The 19,787-nt window shown below is 43.8% G+C and overlaps 1 protein-coding gene across 5 annotated transcripts in view; it reads left to right on the plus strand.

Annotated features, from left to right (window-relative positions):
- Positions 1-19,787, plus strand: part of TIAM1 (TIAM Rac1 associated GEF 1) — a 260,582-nt gene that overhangs the window by 82,302 nt on the left and 158,493 nt on the right. The window contains exon 1 of one of the 5 annotated variants that reach the window (XM_073584568.1): positions 11,021-11,892. The exons of the other annotated variants lie outside the window; for them this stretch is intronic. The gene's annotated coding sequence lies outside the window, so the exon portion shown is untranslated. Of the gene's footprint in view, positions 1-11,020; positions 11,893-19,787 lie in introns of those variants that run through there. 5 annotated transcript variants of the gene reach the window in all.

The following is a 19,787-nucleotide window of genomic DNA, read 5'->3' on the forward strand; positions in this document are numbered from 1 at the left end:
TTTGTCTTCACCACTCATCAGTCTTGCTCAGACTAGACTGGCTGCCAGCGCACTGTGGTATAAAGTTACTCAGTCCTTGATACTCTAGGGATGAGGGAAGGGGAAGTGAGGAACCAGAAAAGAGAGAGACACAAAAAGATCGTGCTGAGCTTTGTAATCAGTCTTGCCCCTCAACCCAGTGCTTGACTCGTAACCACACAGATAATTGCTGGTTAAAGTACGGTTAGGGGTTACTTCACACATGGCAAGATCGCTGAAACGTCTCAGGTTTTGTGACACAACAGCGACCTCGCCACGTGTGACACATAGCGGCAACCTCCCCCGCTGGATATCGCTGATCGTGCTCGAATGTCCTGGGCCATCTTTTGATCGCTGGCGTCCCGCTGGCCAGTGCGCATCGCTGTATTTGACTCCAACGAGCGACCTTGTTGGCGACACGATCTCAGGGATGCAGGTGTGAGTCGTCAGAATCGCTGCTGTGTGACAAGGTCCCAACGACCGCTGAGGTCGTTATACGGATCGCCGGATCGTTGCTGCGTCGTTGTGTAGATCTGCCTGTCTGACAGCTCACTAGCGACCATGTAGCGACGCACCAGCAATCCTTACCAGGTCGTATCGTTGTCGGGATCGCTGGAGCGTTAGTCTTTAATATTTGGAATCCTGATAGTTTTTAGCTTTTGAAGACCAGTTTTATCTTGGTTTATGCTCCATGATCCAAAAAACCCTGGAGAAAGCCATAAGAAGGCCATGTTCCTACATGGGTCAACGAGCAGAACGATGGATTTTGGCATCTTGGTGTCTCAGACACGCATGGATATAAATAAAGGCGGCTCGGCTCTGTGACATAAGTGCTTGAGGAAGGCCCTCTCCTCGGCTCTCAGTAATTGGGCTTCTCCCTCCTTCCCTCTGTAGCTGACGTTGCAGTGTAGCGTGCCCACTCTAGTGAAGGACCTCGTCTGTCCTCACGGTATGACCCATGTCAAGTGGCCATGCTGCAGTGTTCCTCCTCTGCTCATTGCAAGTACACAACAAGTTAATTCTGCCTGCTGAAATCCTCGAACCTCCAGACAACGAGCAAACACACAAAACGGCACATTTTGTTCCGTAGTTATTTTTGGTGCATAAAACGCAGAACAATCTATCAGTTGCTAGGTGACCGTATGATGCAGCGATCGAGCGCGGAACGGATGGATGATGCATGCTAGTGTATCCACAGGTGATAAAACCCGGGCTGATCCATCAACCTAGTGTGTGCCTTATATCGCCGTGAGATGGCCGGTCACATAGAAAGGCAAGAGCAGTGTGACCTGATTACTCATAAACTCCCTCCCCAAAACACATATAGAACCTCTTCCATGTCCCCTGAGTGAGCGTTTGGGCTCCATCAGAGGAAACCTTTTGATGTCGCACAGTAGAAACCTTTTTTTTATTAAATGTTTTGAATCATAGAATCGTAGAGTTGGAAGGGACCTCCTGGGCCATCTGGTCCAACCCCCTGCTCAAAGCAGGATTCGCTAAATCATCCCAGTCAGATGTCTGTCCAGCCTCTGTTTGAAGACTTCCATTGAAGGAGAACTCACCACTTCTCGTGGCAGCCTGTTCCACTCATTGATCACTCTAACTGTCAAAAAGTTTTTTCTAATATCTAATCTGTGTCTCCTCCCAGTCAGCTTCATCCCATTGCTTCTAGTCTTTCCTTGTGCAAATGAGAATAAAGTTGATCCTTCTACAATGTGACAGCCCTTTAGATATTTGTAGACAGCTATTAAGTCTCCTCTCAGTCTTCTCTTTTGCAAACTAAACATTCCCAAATCCTGCAACCTTTCCTCATAAGACAGGGTTTGCAGACCGGTCACCATTCTGGTCGCTCTTTTCTGAACTTGCTCCAGTTTGTTGATGTCTTTTTTAAAATGTGGTGCCCAAAATTGGACACAATATTCCAGATGAGGTCTGACCAAAGAGGAGTAGAGGGAAATACTTCACATGATCTAGACTGTATGCTTCTGTTAATACATCCTAGAATTGCATTTGCCTTTTTTGCTGCTGCATCACACTGTTGACTCATATTCAGTCTGTGATCTATTAGTATACCCAAGTCTTTTTCACATGTGCTGTCACTTAGCCCTATTCCTCCCATTCTATATATGCTTTTTTCATTTTTATTGCTCAGATGTAGTACTTTGCATTTCTCCCTGTTAAAAACCATTCTGTTAGTTGCTGCCCACTTCTCCAGTTTATTTAAATCTTTTTGAATCCTCTCTCTCTCTTCTCTAGTATTAGCTATCCCTCCTAGCTTTGTGTCATCAGCAAATTTAATCAGTTTACCCTCAATTCCTTCATCTAAATCGTTGATAAAGATGTTGAACAATACAGGGCCCAGGACAGAGCCCTGTGGTACCCCACTTGAGACATTCTTCCAACTGGATGTGCAGCCATTTACGACCACTCTTTGGGTCCGATCACTAAGCCAGTTATGAATCCACCTAACAGTTGCCTTGTCCATTCCATACTTAGTCATTTTTTCAATAAGGATTGTATGAGAGACTTTGTCAAATGCTTTGCTGAAGTCAAGATATACTATATCTACAGCATTTCCTTGATCCACCCAATCAGTAATACCATCATAGAAGGAAATTAAATTAGTCTGACATGACTTATTAGTTACAAACCCATGCTGACTCTGTTTAATCACTTCATTCTTATCCAGGTATTGACATACATGTTTAATAATTTGTTCAAAGATCTTTCCTGGTATAGAAGTCAGACTCACCGGCCTATGGTTGCCTGGGTCCACCTTCTTCCCCTTTTTGAAGATAGGAACAACATTTGCTCTTCTCCAGTCTTCTGGCACTTCTCCTGTTCTCCAAGAATTTTCAAAGATTATGGAGAGGGTTCAAAAATTTCTTCTGCTATCTCCTTCAGTACTCTGGGGTGTAATTCATCTGGACCTGGAGACTTGAATACATTTAGGTTAGCTAAGTGTTTCCTCACTATCTTTCTGTTTATAGATATCCTGGATTCTTCTATTCCCTTAATAGGACAGTGAATAACAGTTGATGTTACATTTCCTTTCTGAGAGAAAACAGATGCAAAATAGGAATTTAAAAGTTCAGCCTTCTCAACATCCTGTCTTACCATTTCATCATTTTCATCCTGTAAAAATCCTATAGCATCTTTGACTTTTCTTTTACTTTTGACATATCCCCAAAATCCTTTATTATTGCTTTTGACATCTCTTGCAAGCCTCAATTCATTTTCAGCTTTAGATAATCTGATTTGTGCCTTGCAGGTTCTGCAGACAGCATTATATTCTTCTTTAGATATGCCTCCTTCTTTCCATTTTATAAACATTTTTTGCTTCCTTTTTAGCATGTGCTTAAGTTCTGTGTTCATCCATCCTGGTTTGTGACACGATGTTTCGGGGTATTGCTCCTCGTCAATGCAAAGTGTGAGAACTGATTGTTCTGATACTTTGCTCTGATGAGGGGCTATAGACCGAAACAGTGTCTGCAAATTTGAGATTTTGATTTGGCTTTTATCCCAAGTCATATTGCAAGGCTCATTAAAGGCTGAATAGTGACTCGTAGGATCGCTGCTTCCAACAGGTGGCGCTGTAGAGTTCAAGTCATTCTCCTCTCTGCATATCTGGGCCTTTTCTATTTTTTTTCTTTAAAAGTGAAAAAAAAACTTGTTTTTATAAAAATACTTGTACAATGTCTGGCGTCCTGCTGGTTTATGTATTATTTGTAATTTGTCTTTTGTGATGCTCCTAATTGAACCATAAACTCCAACGTAACCCCTTAAAGGAGAATTTGTCATCAGAAAATTATCTATTGCTTAAACTTTAGTTTTTGTGTTTTTTTTTTTTTTTTTTTCATTTTATATTGCTGTACATTAAAAAAATGGCATTTTACACACTGGCCCCTGGGCCGTATACTAGACTCACATTTTGTTTTGCACAGAAGATTTTTCAGCTCTTCCCTTTCATTGTTATCCTGTCTGTGATGAAGGACCACTATATACAATGGATAACACTGGATCCACCACTCACAATAGTTGATGTCACAGCTCACCTCCTCCTCCTGTACAATGACTGATAACACCTCTGTATGCAATAGATAACACAGGATCCACCATTCACAATAGGTGATATCACAGCTCACCTCCTCCTCCTGTACAATGACTGATAACACCTCTATATACAGTAGATGACACAGGATCCACCATTAACAATAGGTGATATCACAGCTCACCTCCTCCTGTGTAATAATCTTTCCCCTGATGAGTGTGTTCATTAAACTCGTTAGGTTCTGAGTCCTTTTATTACTGCTAATGTTCATGTGAAGAACCAGAAGAAGGAGCCTAATATTAGGCCTAGTGTCCAGTGTGAAAATTGTATATTTTTTTTTTTTTTTTTTAACTAAACTGTGTACTAAAAAAAGCATAACTCTGGTTTAGACAAGGTTTTCTGATGACGTTCTCTTTACTGACATTTTGCACTGAGCCATTACTACTACAGTATCCATTTTTTGTAAAAGCCACATCTTGTACATGGCTTTTTTGTTTTCCTGGCTCATTTCATTGACGTTTTGTTGCTTTCTTTGCCATAACTTTTACTGTAATTATAAATATTTTGGTATCACAAGAATAAAAACAAACCAACTTTTTCTGTAACTAAACCTGAACCAAACCGATCTCCAAATGTTGGCATTATGACGGCCATTGCCCTGTTGGTGGTGCCCAGGTTTGACATTCTATCTAAATGAAAGTAAAAATCTTAATGTGTCTGGAAATTATTACTGACGTCCCTTACCAAAAAAAAAAAAAAAAATTGTCCTAATTTTCCTCCCACTCTGGCTCTGGTTTGTACAAATTTGGGCAAAATAGGAAAATAGAATAACCTCATCTATACATAACATTAACGCTTCGGGCGAATAAAGTCTCAGACAAATCACGCAATTAAAAATGTGATGTGGTTTAAAAAAAAAAAAAAAAAAGCCAAATCACGACCAGCCTGCAAACACAACTGACATTGTGGTGTGTAATGGGAAAATCGTATCGGACCTGTCACCAAAAACTCAGCAGGTCTGGTCTGTATTATGGCCATAACTCTTCATTAGTTTTAGCTGTATCTGTATGGTAAGTTTTTCTGATTAGCAGATGGTGACTTCAGCTTTGCAGACACTGATGCGGCCATAGTTATTGCCGAGCTGTGGGCTTCGCCTCGGCCCGGGTATTGTTATAGAACGAGTCTGCACATGCCGAATCCTTTCCACCTGGAAGATGGGAAGTGTAGGAGTCACCAGGACGGCGTGGAGAGCTTCATATGTCTCCGCAGGCCCCGATACTTTACAGTGCTGATCACAGATTTAATATATACTGTATATATATCTTTTACCTGTTCTCTGCTCATTATCGGTAAGATTGCTCTCTTGCTTTCTGTACCTACTGATTACGGGGTCAGATTCTCACTTGTACGCTTGGTTGTTCCCATTATTTTCTAGTTTGGGTGTGTGCCCTCTGACCCCAGCCTGCAGGCAGTATTTTCTCCTACTCCAGTCATTTCCTGGGGCTGGTAATGAACACCTATCAAGGCCTCTAAAAGTTTTTTTTTTTTTTTTTTTTTTTTTTTTTAAATTTCGCACCCTTCAAGTCCAACCCCTCTCCACCAGTCACACTACCTATATCGCTAGATGATTTATAACCCATAATGCCATTTGTTAGGGAAGCCTCTGGCCAGTAACTAGCTACTCGGGGGTATCGGGTGCGGCCGCCCCTGGACCTGCGCTCTTAGGCTACTTTCACACTTGCATTTTTTTGCGCTGCGTGCGCAATGCAAGCACGCATAAAAAACAAATCATGCGTTTTTAATGCGTTTTCTTATTTTTTGCGCACGGTTTTTTTTTTTTTTACCTAAAAACGCATACGTGTGCATGACCATGTGCACGTCAGCGCTCCCATAGACTTTAATGTGTTTTTAGGTGAATTCGATGTGCATTGCGTGTGCATGCGTTGTTTTTTTTTTTTTTTTTTTTTTTAATAGACATGTCGGACGCGCAAAAAATGCAACAGGTTGCATTTTGTGCGCTTGGGTGCACACTACAAAAAAACGCATGTGCATACAAACGCATGACAATGCACACCCATGTTAAATATAGGAAAAAAAAACGCATGTGCATGTTTGCGCAAAAACACGCAAGTGTGAAACCAGCCTTAGGGGCTCATCCAGAGCTACCCTACTTTTAAGTGTATTGGCTTGAGCAGCATGCTGATAGTGTCTGCCTGATCTAGCAGAGAATTTATCTCCCTGCACTGCTACAATAGGGCCCGTGAGCCTGGGGAACCCGGTGCCAGCGCCAACTGCGGACCCCCTGCACGTCATTGCAACTGTCGGTATCCTAGGCGCTCAAAGTAGCTAGGGAACAAGGAAAAGAGGACAGTACTGTAATTTATGTATTTATTTTTTGGAACATTGTGGTGTTAATACCATATGGAGGACTACGGGGTGCATTATGCTATACAAAGGACCAGGGGGTGCATTATACTATACAGAGGACTCTGTGGTGCTTTATACTGTACAGAAGACCATGGGGTTACATGGTTTATGGAATTCATTATGCTATATTGACTATGGGGTGCATTATGCTATTCAGAGGACCATGGGGTACATTCTGCTGTATGGAAAATAGCTTCCACCCATTCCGCTTAGGCTAGTTTCACACTAGCATATGGAGGAGCTGCGGATGTCCTCCGTGAAGCTCCTCCTCCGTTCAGTCCGCCTCCGACATGCAGCCTGCATACCCCATCTTTAGCATTGGGTACGCAGGCCATGCCGATGAATGCGGATGCCTCCGCATGCGTCTTTTTGATGGTGGCGGCGACCTGCACCGAACGCAACGTGTTGCATTTTGGTGCGGTCACCGCACTGTCAAAAAGACGCATGCGGAGGCATCCGCATTCATCGGCATGGCCTGTGTACCCAGTGCTAAAGACAGGGTACGCATGCCAGCGGAGGCGGGGCTGAACGGAGGAGGCGCGGTAGGGGGCGGAGCTTCACGGAGGAAGCGCTAGTGTGAAACTAGCCTTACTCATTCTCATCTGGACTATTGCAACTCTCTATTCGGTCTCCCTCTTGCTAAACTCTTCCCTCTCCAATCCATCTTGAAAGCAGCAGCCAGGATCACATTTTTGTTCAGCTGCTACACTGATGCCTCAACCCTGTGCCAGTCGTTCACTGGTTGCCCATCCGCTACAGAATCCAATATAAATGTGTCACTCTCACCCACAAAGCTCTACACTGTGTAGCACCACACTAAATTTCCTTTCTCGTCTGTCCATCACCCTACCTGTACCCTCCATTCTGCTAATGACCTAAGACTCACTTTCTCAATCCTACTCCTGTCTCCAAGACTTCTCTCTTGCTGCATCAGTTCTCTGGATTTCGTTACTCCGTCCGTTGGTTGCAGCTCATTCTCTGTTACTTCAACAGAGCTGAGCTGTAATACCAGACACAACCTATGGATAGGTATTGTTCTAGGTTGTTTTCTTAAAAAAAAAAAAAAAAAAAAAAAAAAGCCATGTTTTTGCAATTTTGGCAAATTGAGTACTTTAAAGGCGTTTTCCCCATATACAACTTGTACATTTATACCTACAATGTGGCTGGGTCATAATTTCTGGGGGTCCTTCTTCAGGTTGATAGGAGCTTGCATTGTAGTCTTTTGTGCCGATGGGGCAGTTCGTGAACATGTGCGACCACTGCTGAATTCGTTGTCCATTGGAGTGGTGACCAAACAAGTTCGTTAACCCTTCTTCCTCCTGGGATTGGTTGACGTCTCTTCTTCCAGACCCCCAGGGATCATACATTTATCATTCTATCCTGTGGACAGTTGATAAATGTTTATGGGACAACCCCTTTAAGCTTCTTTGTGGCACGGTGTCAGTTTTCGTACTGTTCCCGTATGGTATGAGCCAGGGGTGAAATCTGGTGTCTTTCAGCATGATGGGAGCATGGCTTTGTGTGTGGGAACCTGGATACCTGATCTAGGGCGGGAGAGGACGGAGCCGCGCACAGGATGTATTGTGTTCATATGCAGATTTTCAGAGGTGAAACTCCGCTCATGTCTGTACTTGTACCTTCTGAGAAAGACAATGAATGATTGCACGTCACTCATACAGAGCAGCATGCAGCCCATACGAAGTGCACACCCTGCTTAGAAAATGCGGTCATCGCCCTGCATGCTTACTGTCTCCATCTCTGCCATTCCCCATCTACTGTTCCTTCAATACCTTGTGTGATATAAGGTCCGTACTCCCCTTTAAGGGGAACCAGTCACCACTTTTTTGGCCTACCAGCTAAAAATATCATTTAATTGACTGGTGAGACTTGTCTGCATGTATGCAGTGTTCTGTGAGTTCTTGCACACACTGGTAATACCAGGGAATTGTGACAGTGTGCGCACTGCAGACTTGACTCTCAAACCGGACCTTTAAGCCCCCCATAGAAATAGACCTAATGTTGTCTGAACCCATCAATATCAGCCGGTACAGCTGGTGGTCTAATGTGTGTGGGGGCACCGGCCCATATGATGGTCGGGAGAGATGTCGATTGCACATGTCTGATTTTGGATTGCCGATTAAATCGTTTTCCAGGAGATAAGCCGTCATGTCGTCTGGTGAATTTCCCCGAGAGAGTGCAGGATGGCTGCCTGTCAAATGGTCAGCCTAGTGTCATACAGCCGACAGCCGGGCTTTAGACTCGCCCAGCAGGCAATGTAAAAGGAGCCGAGCATTCAGCTGGAGGATCAGACGACACGGGGTTGGTTGTTCTGTATCCATGGAGACGCATAACTTCACATAATGACTGTATACACTCTTTATAATCGGGACAATTTGTAAAGTTCCTGTTGTAGTTTAGACTTCATTTACGTTACCAATATGTCCCCATCCTTTATGTGGCTCGGAGAATGTAAAAAAGCTGCTGATGTGAATGTTGCTTCTCCCTGTCCAGAGCTCAGATCCCGCGCTCTTTTCCTGCCATGTTAAACTGCGTTGCCAAAGTATGAAAACTGCTGGGGTTCAGCAGAGATTAGTCCAGTAGATATTGGCAAATGGAGCATTGCCGCATGTCTGATGGGCTCGCTCCAGAGACTTGTGATTACTGGTGGGGCCGCCAGGAATGGGAGATTCTCCGTCACTAAACCTCAGCCTGTCTGCAGTCCTCACATGGCATCTAGTAAATGGGGTACAATAGGATTGTTTGGGTAGAAATGCCCAGATGAGAGCCCACTTTGCGCTTTTTTTTTTTTTTTTCCTAATTTCAAAAATTTTGTGCAAATGTTCCAGTCTTCCCCCTGGAGTTTTAAAAAGTTGGGATACCACAAGACACTTAAATGAAAGGGGAAAAAATGTGCAAATGATGAATAGGGCCCTTTTTTTTTTTTTTTAGGGGTTGTTCAGCTTGGAGCTCAAGTCTGCAGTCTGTCGCTCTATGTGACTGCAGACTTGTGAATCCTCACCGCGCGCTGTGTGCACACGGTCTGTGGATTATCCGTTGCTGGTAGGTGGAGGGCATATGACAAGTATGAAATTCGCATACTTTCGATCGCATGCAGACTAGACATGTGCAGCCTGACTGAATTCAAGGGAATTGAGTGGGGCCAGACGCGTCTAGTTGAAATGTGGTCAGAGCTATTATACTTGCAGTTGCATGACAGCCAGCACTGGAGGATCCTGACGACGCGCACTGTGAGGCTTCATAAGTGTTCGGTCACACAAATTGAATGACTGCAGACTTGAGCCCCAAGCCTGGACAACCCCTTAAGTATTTTGGCCTGAGGATCTTAATTGCAAGACTTTTTTCCTCTGCCCATACATACAGGAATATGTGCAAGAACATTTGTACCAGTCACACGGACGACTGACGGGAATTATTAGGCTGTGTGCACACGTAGATTTTGGTCCTGCGGCTTTTTCTGCGCGGGTTTGTAAAAATCCGCAGGTAAAATTTCAGGTCAAAAGACCTGCGGTTTACCTGCGGATTAGCCTGCGGTTTCACATCTCTACAATGGAGAAGGTGTGAAACCGCAGTGGAATCCGCACAAAGAATTGACATGCTGCGGATTTGAACCCGCAGCAAATCGCGCGGAAAAATCCGCAGCATGTGCACAGTGTTTTTCAGTTTACCATTGAAAACAATGGTACTGTACAACACAGCTAAATCTGCTGCGGACCCGCAGAGCCGGAAACGCTGCGGATCCGCAACGTGTGCGTGCTTATCCTTAGCGGGGGGATTAGATCATTTAGGCTCTGTAGGGCTGAGGGTTACACGGGTACACTCAATGGTGGTACTTAATATCTGAAGCCACATGGGGTGCTGCCATGAAGGTGGTGGTTCTCTGTAATTCAGGGGCAAAAATATAGAATGGAGGGTGACTGGCCATCTGGGGTCTGCTGCAGTTGAGGGGTGGTAAGGATATTGTTGGTCTCTATGATCAATCTGGCAAATTGACCATCTTCATGAGGTCCTCAAGGGGATGTGACCATGGCTAGATATGGGGTGGGGAAGTGAGGTAGGTCTGTCGGGAGCACTCGCTCCTGGTGAGATCCGGATAATGAAGAGCTGCATTGAGGGGCATCGCGCCAACACGGTCCTACATGTCTGTATTAATCCACCGTGAACGCAGGAATACTGTGTTGTCACCCTACTAGACCCCACATATATGCTAAATTACGGTGTTTAGGACCCCGGCTATGTAGGACTTACTGGATGGAGGTGGGTGACGGAAAGTAATTGGGTTATGCAGAGTTTAAAGCTGTATTACCATCTGACACCTAGGGCATATCCTCAGATTTTGGGTGCGTGAAATGAGTCCCACTCGTCAAACACGACCCCATCACCCCTTCTCACTTGCTGAGTTCACCACCTACGCGGCTTTTTCCATTTAGTTCCATGAGCCTTCTGGAAATGGCCGAGACAAAGTATAAGGATATCCCAAAGTCATCATTTACTTTTTGCTTCCTATAGGTCTTAAACTTGTTCCAAATTCACAGATTCAGAGGATCGATTCACTTGTTATCCTGAATTGCTCACTTTGCTGATCATGGTTTTGGACCTGCTGGCTCAGTGGTTAGCATGGTTCTGCTTTCTTCCTGGATTCTAATCCCAAGTGCAACATCTGCAAGGAGTTTTCGTTCTGTGTTCTGCGTGAGTTTCCTTCTCGTTCTTCCCACACTCCATAGACATACCGATAGGGAATTTAGATTGTGATTCCCAATGGGGGCAGCGATGATATCTGTAAAACTGCACAATATGATGGCGCTATATTAGCGAGTAAAGTAAATAATAAATCCTAAATCCGACAAGTTGGATGCTGTGTGTTATAGAGTTGTAATTATTGGATATCTGGTGGGGGGAATTGATAAGATTAATCGCGTCCAATTCTAATATTAAGGGGTCCATAACGAGCTCCTCTTTTCCTCGGCCAGTAGGGTGACTGGGGGGTCACACTTTCATTCCTTGGCTACCTGTGTTTCCTCCTTTTTTAGGTTTTGCTCGTGAGTTGCACATTTGCAGCCTCCATTGACCATCGCCCTCAGATGGAGCCGCATGGGGCCAGCACTGGCCACCGGTTCCCACAAGCCGGCCTGGTGTAGTGTGACTAAATGCCAAAAGGATAAAAAGGAAGAAGGAGGTTACAGAGAGAGGAAGAAAAGCAAATTCTGCTCCCTACACGCCCAAATGGCCGGTGTCATCTTCACATGAAGCCTCCTGGTGATCCTCCCACATGCCTGGAGCCAACACATGGATCTGAGGAGAGTGGAGGCTTCTCACTTGTGAGGCTGAGGAGCATGTGGAAGCGTCTGAGGGGAGGCGAGCGCAGGGCGGCACAATGGGTGAGCTGATGGCACTGTGTCCTGGGCGCAGATGTGTGACGGGGGTCTTATTCTATGCTTTCACTGTATGGCACTATATGACCACTGTGCAGTGGGGAGACACCGTGGCCCCAGGAGAAGTCTCAGCTCCTGGAACTTGACTAAACTTCTCACCATGTGTCCTCTCTGCATCACTGTATATACTGCAGGTATATAGACTTGTATACGGCACACCCTGTCACACAGGGAACGCAGGGCGGACTACTGTAGCTCTGCTACATCTGTACGATCGCCCCGTACGGTCTTCTGATTGTCTCGTTTCTACAGGACTTGTTGCAGTAGGGACCTGCAGTGCTATGGTTATGTCACCACGTGAGCTCTGCTACATCCCCGTATGACGATATCGAGGGACGAACATGTTATCTAGGTCATTATAACACTCGGCGCGACCATACCGTCCCAACCCTTTAGTTCTGGTCTTGGAGCAGATTTTCGGTCCAGCACTCACTTAGAAAACTGTTATTAAAGTTTTTCATTAAGTTGAAGTTTCGGACTCTTTGGCCGCGTTCCGCACCGCTAGTCAGCTGGTTTGTTTTTTTTTGTGACGATTTTGATCTTCCGAGGTTTCTTATTTCCAGTATATATTGTGCGTCCGGCTGCATTGTCCTCGGCCTATCATCATTATTTAACTTTTTTTTTTTTTTTTTTTTTTTTTATATATGCTGCTCATAGTTGTTCGCTAATAGCAATGGATTTTCAATTAATGGCTTATGGTCTCACCTTATATATGGGCCCGGTAACTAGCGTGAGGGTCTGTGCTGTTAGTGAGCACCCACATGGCTTTGTGCTGGATACAGTCCTTTAGCCCACGCGACTATATACCTATATTCTTTGCACCAGTTTTGGATTATTTCTATTTTTGTGTTCAACCAGTGGGGGAAAAAAACTACAACTCCCAGCATGCTCAGACAGATTGGAGGTAGTTGCAGTTTTGCTGCAGCTCGGAGGTGTCCAGTGATGACCCATAAATCGCAGGGGCCGGTTTCTTGGTCTAGTGGTAGCGGTGAGGGGACACTGATCGAGGAATTGGTTGGGAAATCCCTGCGCGTCACTGCGTGTCGTTATGTGAGCCGTCGTTTGTGGATTTATTCTCAGTTCACACTGCAGTTACTTTCACACACTGCGAAATGTGCCGATACTGGAATCTGGAGGAAATCTGTGCTGGTAAAGTTGCGTCTTGACTTGTGTTTATGGAATTGTTCTCAACGCTTCGGGTGACTTTTTTTTTTTTTTTTTTTTTCTGCTTTTATTGTGCTTTTTACTATGTTTATATTCTATTCTACCTTGATTGTTTTTGCACCTATTTGTGCTCTGTGATTTAATGAAGTCTTTTATACACTTGTCATTAATATCACTTACAGGTCTGAATATAATGTTCTTTCCCGTTTTTATGCTTTCGCAGTGTTCTATTACACACTGGGTAGGTTAGTAGTAGGATGAATCCTTGTCTTGTTGGATGTGACCTCTGCCGGGGTCTCTGGCAGCTCTTCCTCTTGTAGTTCATCTTTGTTTGGAATTTTCCTCCCCATCCCCCTCTTTTCTCTGGACAAGGTTTCTTCTGGTCGTGTAGGGTTTGACTCTAACTACGAAACCGAATGCTCTTACTACATCTTCTGGGCCATGTGTCCGGCTTATTACATTTTGGTGGAATTTTTTGTTTTACTTTGTTTTTTTTGTTAATTTATCGTTTGTTTAGTTCCTGTACATTTATGCCGTAATATTGCTTAAAACCAGTATAAGGGCTCTGATAATTCCAGCACTTGTTTCCAGTCCGGAAGTAAAAAAAGGAAAAAAAAAAAGTGGAATATCACAAGATTTAAAATGGAAAGATGAGTCATTTGAAGACCGATTTAATAAATGATTTCTAATTCTGCATAACTTATTTTTGTTTTTCCGGAAGCCCTTATTTCCAGCGCTGTATACATTTTTCTATGTGGTAATTCTTCAGAATCAATGAATGTTGATTTAGAGGGCATGGGTCAATAGCATCAACCCTCCCAAGCCGTCTATATGGGCATGTAAGTGGTAGTAAGCTAATAAAAATGATACCTTGATCTGCGATCTGATGTCTTGTTCCAGAGAAATCTACATTTTTCTTACAAATGTAAATGAGTTAAGATCTATGGGCCGTACATAGATCTCCCCGAGAATCTGCCTCCTGAGCTTTTTGTAAATGATGGAGCGATAGTGTGAGATATGTAATGACTGGCTGTCTGCTCTCCTGATCTACATGTCTCGCATTGTATCGCCCTGTCATTTACAATAAGCTCTGGAGGCAGATTCTCAGGGAGATCTATATATCGCTCATAGATCTTAACAGCTCATTTACATATTAAGAAAAATGTGGATTTCTTTGGAACAATACATCGGATCGCAGATATCACGGTATTAATTGGCTGTCCTACGACCTGCATGTCTATATACATGGCTTGGGAGGGTTGATCCTACTGGCAGATTCCCTTTACAGCAGTTTTACTGTCCTTTTGAACTACTTTTTTGCAAAAAAAAATATTTATGCTAAGCAATCATCATGAAGAACCTATATAATCTAAAGGCCCCATGCTCATTAAGCTAAAGATGGCTAAAGCTGCCGATATCCAATGGATCAGCCAATAGTCTGTATATGGCGGTCTACCCACCCACCCACAAACCAGATAAGTTGGTGAGAGAATAATTTGGTTGGTTGATTTTAAACTGATCATCCTTCATGACAGAGAGTTAGGTCGCTGACTTAGGAGTCTGGCTGCGGCTCTACCGCGAGATGAGGAGCGCCGGGTCTCGCTCAGCGTTCCCAGAGTATCAGGGAGTTGGGGGAGAGAAGGCTTATTAGACAAGCGATCATTTAGCTGACAGCCATCTAATGTGCCTCATCAATCATCGCAGCCCTTTTGGTCCCAGTCATGGGACTTTAGCAAATTTTGCTCCGTTATACACGATGTAATGGAACCTTGGATTATCGTTTATTTCATAGAAACCTCTTCGTTACCAGCCTGTTAAATGCAAAAGGTCACCCAAGATGCCTTAAGGTGGACCTTGGAAAGCAAAAGGTTATAACCTTGGGTCTCCGATATTTCCCTTCCCATATAAACAAGGGCGTCCTTGTTACTTGGAGTTGGTGGAATGCGGCAGCGTGTTACCAGTGTCACACCAACACAGTTGCTCCTGCAATAACATGAAAGGAATGATTGAGAAAATATCCGTGTAATCGGTGTGACAGAACAGAGACTTGGGATAATGGATCGATCACAGCTGTTTTTTGCAACTTTTTTTGGTACATAAAATTCCATCTTTGGCAGCTTGGTACAATTTTTTGTTGCACAACTACTTTTTTGATGGTGGATCTGCTTATCCCATGAAGCCAAAGCAATTCGAAATTTCTTACGGGTGGTCGGTCAACTTCTTGATGTCCATGGAAGCTCCTACTACTTGGCCATTAAAGAAAAGCTAGCTATAGAGTTAACCTCTCTTCTAACCTCTGTTAGGAGTGTAGGGGAGAAAGGCTTCCATAAATAGGTATGTAAATAGGCTGCTGATCAACTGATGGCCAACTAATGAATGAGCAAAAGGCTGGATGTTTTTGTCTTTAAAAAAAATCACTTTCCGCAGCATATAATACTGTGTAAACAGGACCTGTGCTGCTGAGAACGGTGGCAGCCTTTGCGCAGTGATTGCTCTACTACTGATCATTCTGTGCATATCTGAAGCGTGGAGTGATAACTTATACAAGGCTAATAAATATCCGCTGATATGTAAACCTCTTGGCAATCGGTGGTCATCTTCAGCCACCAACCCAGCTCTAGTTTTCCTTATTAATTGACTTCCGAGAACCTGTTGGCAGTCTTCCCTCATTGTAAAAGATTGGAAGTGATCTTCAACGTCTTGTCAGTTGTGGTGGGAATGATCATAAATCCATAGGAAGGTCTTTTAGGGTGGGTTCATGTCAACGAGCATCTATCGAGCATATATGCTTCGGTCTATGCTTGTTTTACTGTCCTGTTTACACAACCCGACTGATGGGAACAGTATCCTATTATCGGCAGCACATCTGTTATTCACACATGATGCTGATGATGATTTTTATGCCAGCATAAACAATCCAATCGGTCAACGAAGGATCTTTTACACAGGCTGATCAGGCACAAGCGTCGTAAGAAGCTTTACCATCTACTGTATCATCCTGGCCTTTGGAAGTCACAAGCAAAGCTGATGACCGCTAACTGAACCTGTCAGACTGAACTCCTTGTGTTTCCTCCCTCTACTAATGTACCTATACCCGACATTGCCATTTCTGTGTGTGGCTCCACTATTACTCCCCAGCAACATGCCCGCTGTCTTGGGGTCATGCCACATTCGATCACTGGCTCGCTCTTGTCATCTGCACCTCAAAAACATTTCTAGAATTCGACCTTTTCTTACTTTTGACTCTGCAAAAACTTACTGTTTCTCTTACTCATTCTCGTCTCGACTATTGTAACTCTCTTCTAATCGGTCTCCCTCGTACCAAACTCTCCCCTCTCCAATCTGTCTTGAATGCTGCAGCCAGGATCATATTCCTCACCAATCGTTACACCGATGCCTCTACCTTGTGCCAGTCATTACACTGGCTACCCATCCACTCCAGAATTCAGTATAAACTTATTACCCTCACCCACAAAGCCCTCCATGGCTCAGCACCACCCTACATCTCCTCCCTTGTTTCAGTATACCACCCTACCCGCGCCCTCCATTCTGCTGATGACCTGAGGTTAGCATCCTCAATAATCAGAACCTCCCACTCCCGTTTCCAAGACTTTACACGTGCTGCGCCAATTCTTTGGAATGCACTTCCCAGGTCAATACGATTAGTCCCTAATCCCCACAATTTTAAGCGTGCCCTGAAAACGCATTTATTCAGACTGGCCTATCGCCTCAACATATTAACCTAATCTATCCCTGTTTGGCACAGCCAAAAGTTTACCATAACCAGGTTCCCTGCATCATGTTCCCACATGCTTTATGCATCCATTAGCCCTTTGTGTCTGTACTGTTACACACTTAACATTATGGCTGGTCCATACAATCAGGGCAACTGTTACCACCCACCTTTCGTGTCTACCTTTTTTTTCCTCATAGATTGTAAGCTTGCGAGCAGGGCTCTCATTCCTCTTGGTATCTGTTATGATCTATGTGATTATTGTTATGCTGTAATGTCTATTGTCTATACAAGTCCCCTCTGAAATGTAAAATGCTGCGGAATATGTCGGCGCTATAGAAATAAAATTTATTATCTCCCTACTCTCCCAAGCATAGGAACTCTCCATTTCGGCTTTAGGCACCTTTGATCCTTATGTGAAGGAACCGTAGGCAGTGTCTTATCTCCCATTTAGCAAATGGCTCAGCTGTTGGCTTTCCATCGTGTCAATCCTTCTCCAACGTCAGAGACTTCAGGCCCCCATACTACCAACTTTTTTTATGTCTGTGTATCAGGGGTCATGATATGTTGACCAACTGAACTTTATATGGCTGAAATAACATCAGATATAGCAGCGTGATTAGTACCCAAAGCCTATTGATTGGGTCGACCCAATGCCTCATCAGTGATCCATATTACCAATTACTTCTCCAGATCCTTCTTCTTGGCATGTGTGATGCATTGTCCTCTGCGGGGCGCCTTGTACTCCAGAGATAACACAGCAATTTATCAGTCAATGACTTTAATCTAGACTAGAACGTGGATGGCATCAAAGACCATCGCTGGTGTCTCCCAACACAAAAGGAGAGGATCCTGTCACTCCGACTCCTGGCCTGAGTAATGAGACAGTGATATGCGTCTGACTGATCTTGCCACACGACAACGTGTTTCTCATTTTCTTGGGTGATTAGCACATTTTTCTCCCAAGTAAGCGATGTCTTGACCTTGAAACCTTTCACAAGGTCTTCAGATGAGGGATAAGAATGGTTATTACTAAATACCAGGCAATGATGATTGCTAAGAAAACCATTCTGATGGGAGCAGTCTTCTGACTTTGACCCATGAAATGGTTTAATCACGGTTTCTTATTTTGATCTGGTCCCCCCCTCCCCCCAAGAAAGACAAAAAATAAATTATTCATAACTTCTGGAATTTCACATGTGCTTTAATTTTTTTTTTTTAATAATGGCAGCTAGAGTAGAGTCTACATTTTAATGATGTGGAAATGGTACAGCAAATTCACGGGAACCTGCTAATTGCTCTTCAGACCCTTTAACTTTTGTCTTTACTTTGTGTGTGTGAAATTCCATGAAACATTTTGAAAGACTTTCCAGTGTGGTTAACGTGCAATTGTGACCTTATTGGATTTTTGTCTAGAAATTCATTGTGTAGAATTTAAGATCCAAAATGGTCATACTATAATGGTTAAAAGGTGTCTTTATCTACAATCCCTGACGATAAGCTGATGGCCATGCGTTGTATCTCGAAGTTAAGGAACACTTGGACACAAGCACTAGGGGAAATGAAGTACCGTATTACACATTGAAGTCTATTTGCTTTCCTTGTGGTCATGTTGGGTCTTCCACAATAGATCTAGCCGTACACATGAGATGACTGTTGGCACAATGATTGTCTCCACATCCCCTCTATAAATGAGGTCTCTGGCAACAAAAGGATCAGACATTGAAATTCCAACTGACAAATACTGTCTGGATGGATAATCCTTATTCTCATTTGCATATGGAAACTTGAGAAGCAATGGGATGAAACTGAAAGATGATACAGATATTAGAAAAATTTTTTGACAGGGTGATCAATGAGTGGAACATGCGACCACGAGAGGTGGTGAGTTCTCCTTCCATGGAAGTCTTCAGAGGCTGGATAGACATCTGTCTGAGATGGTTGAGGAGCAGTTGGAGACCATGGCTCTGGAGGTCCCTTCCAACTCTTCCATTCTAAATACTACTTTCCTCATCATTAGGAAAGTCTGGTGGTCTCTATTCACATCAGATGGTCAGCAGGTTCCACCTAATGTTTGGGGATTGGGTGATCCTTGAAAATACTTCTTGGTGATCGGTTTTCCAGACCACATATGGGACTTTTGGAAATGATGTGGTTCTTCATTTAAAGGTTGGTGGTTTGTGTTTGAGACTCCATTGTCTAGGAATGAGAAATACTAATTCCCAAATTGAGCTACTGTTGACCTTTTTGGAAGACTATTGATGCCCCATTTTCATGATCAAGAGGAGGTTTGAGCGCTTTGTTCACACCTCACAAACTTAATGCTGAAGTTTTTGAGACTGTTTATCTGATCGAGGTTTTGTAGAAATCCATGCACTTGCTTATCTATGGAATATATTTATGGTCCTAAGAATTTCTGCGACACATCTACGGCATGGGATTTCACCCCATTGGCAAAGCCGGTGTTGGCTTACAGGGTGCGCTGGTATGAATGTGATGAACGGGGATGACCTGTGTTCCTCTGGAGCGGGGATCAGATATGTGAATGTTGCTGCAGGCACCTGTGCTCATTATTGGATAAGCAGACACCTGGGAATGCCGGTAGATCTGCCGCTGCTTCATCTATCGGTATCTACGCCCCAGGACTCATCTTGGTGATGGATAGACTTGCTGACTGTGAGGCTGAAGTCACTTATTTTTCTTTCACCTGAAATCTATTTTCTCACAAGTAAAACGCTGTAGGTTTAGCTCGGTTCCCATTGCACAATCATTGTTTTGTTTTTATCTCTCAAATTTGGATTCCCCACAATATTCACATAATATTCACACAATATTCAACCTGAATTAGTCCTACACAAAAGATTGTCCATCACATAAGGTTATGTTCAGGGCTGTGGAGTCGGAGTTGGAGTCGGTGTAAAATGGACCGACTCCGACTCCTAAA

The sequence above is a fragment of the Dendrobates tinctorius genome, unplaced genomic scaffold, assembly GCF_039654945.1.
Source record: "Dendrobates tinctorius isolate UK_male_01 unplaced genomic scaffold, ASM3965494v1 ptg000084l, whole genome shotgun sequence".
NCBI classification, from domain to species: domain Eukaryota; kingdom Metazoa; phylum Chordata; class Amphibia; order Anura; family Dendrobatidae; genus Dendrobates; species Dendrobates tinctorius.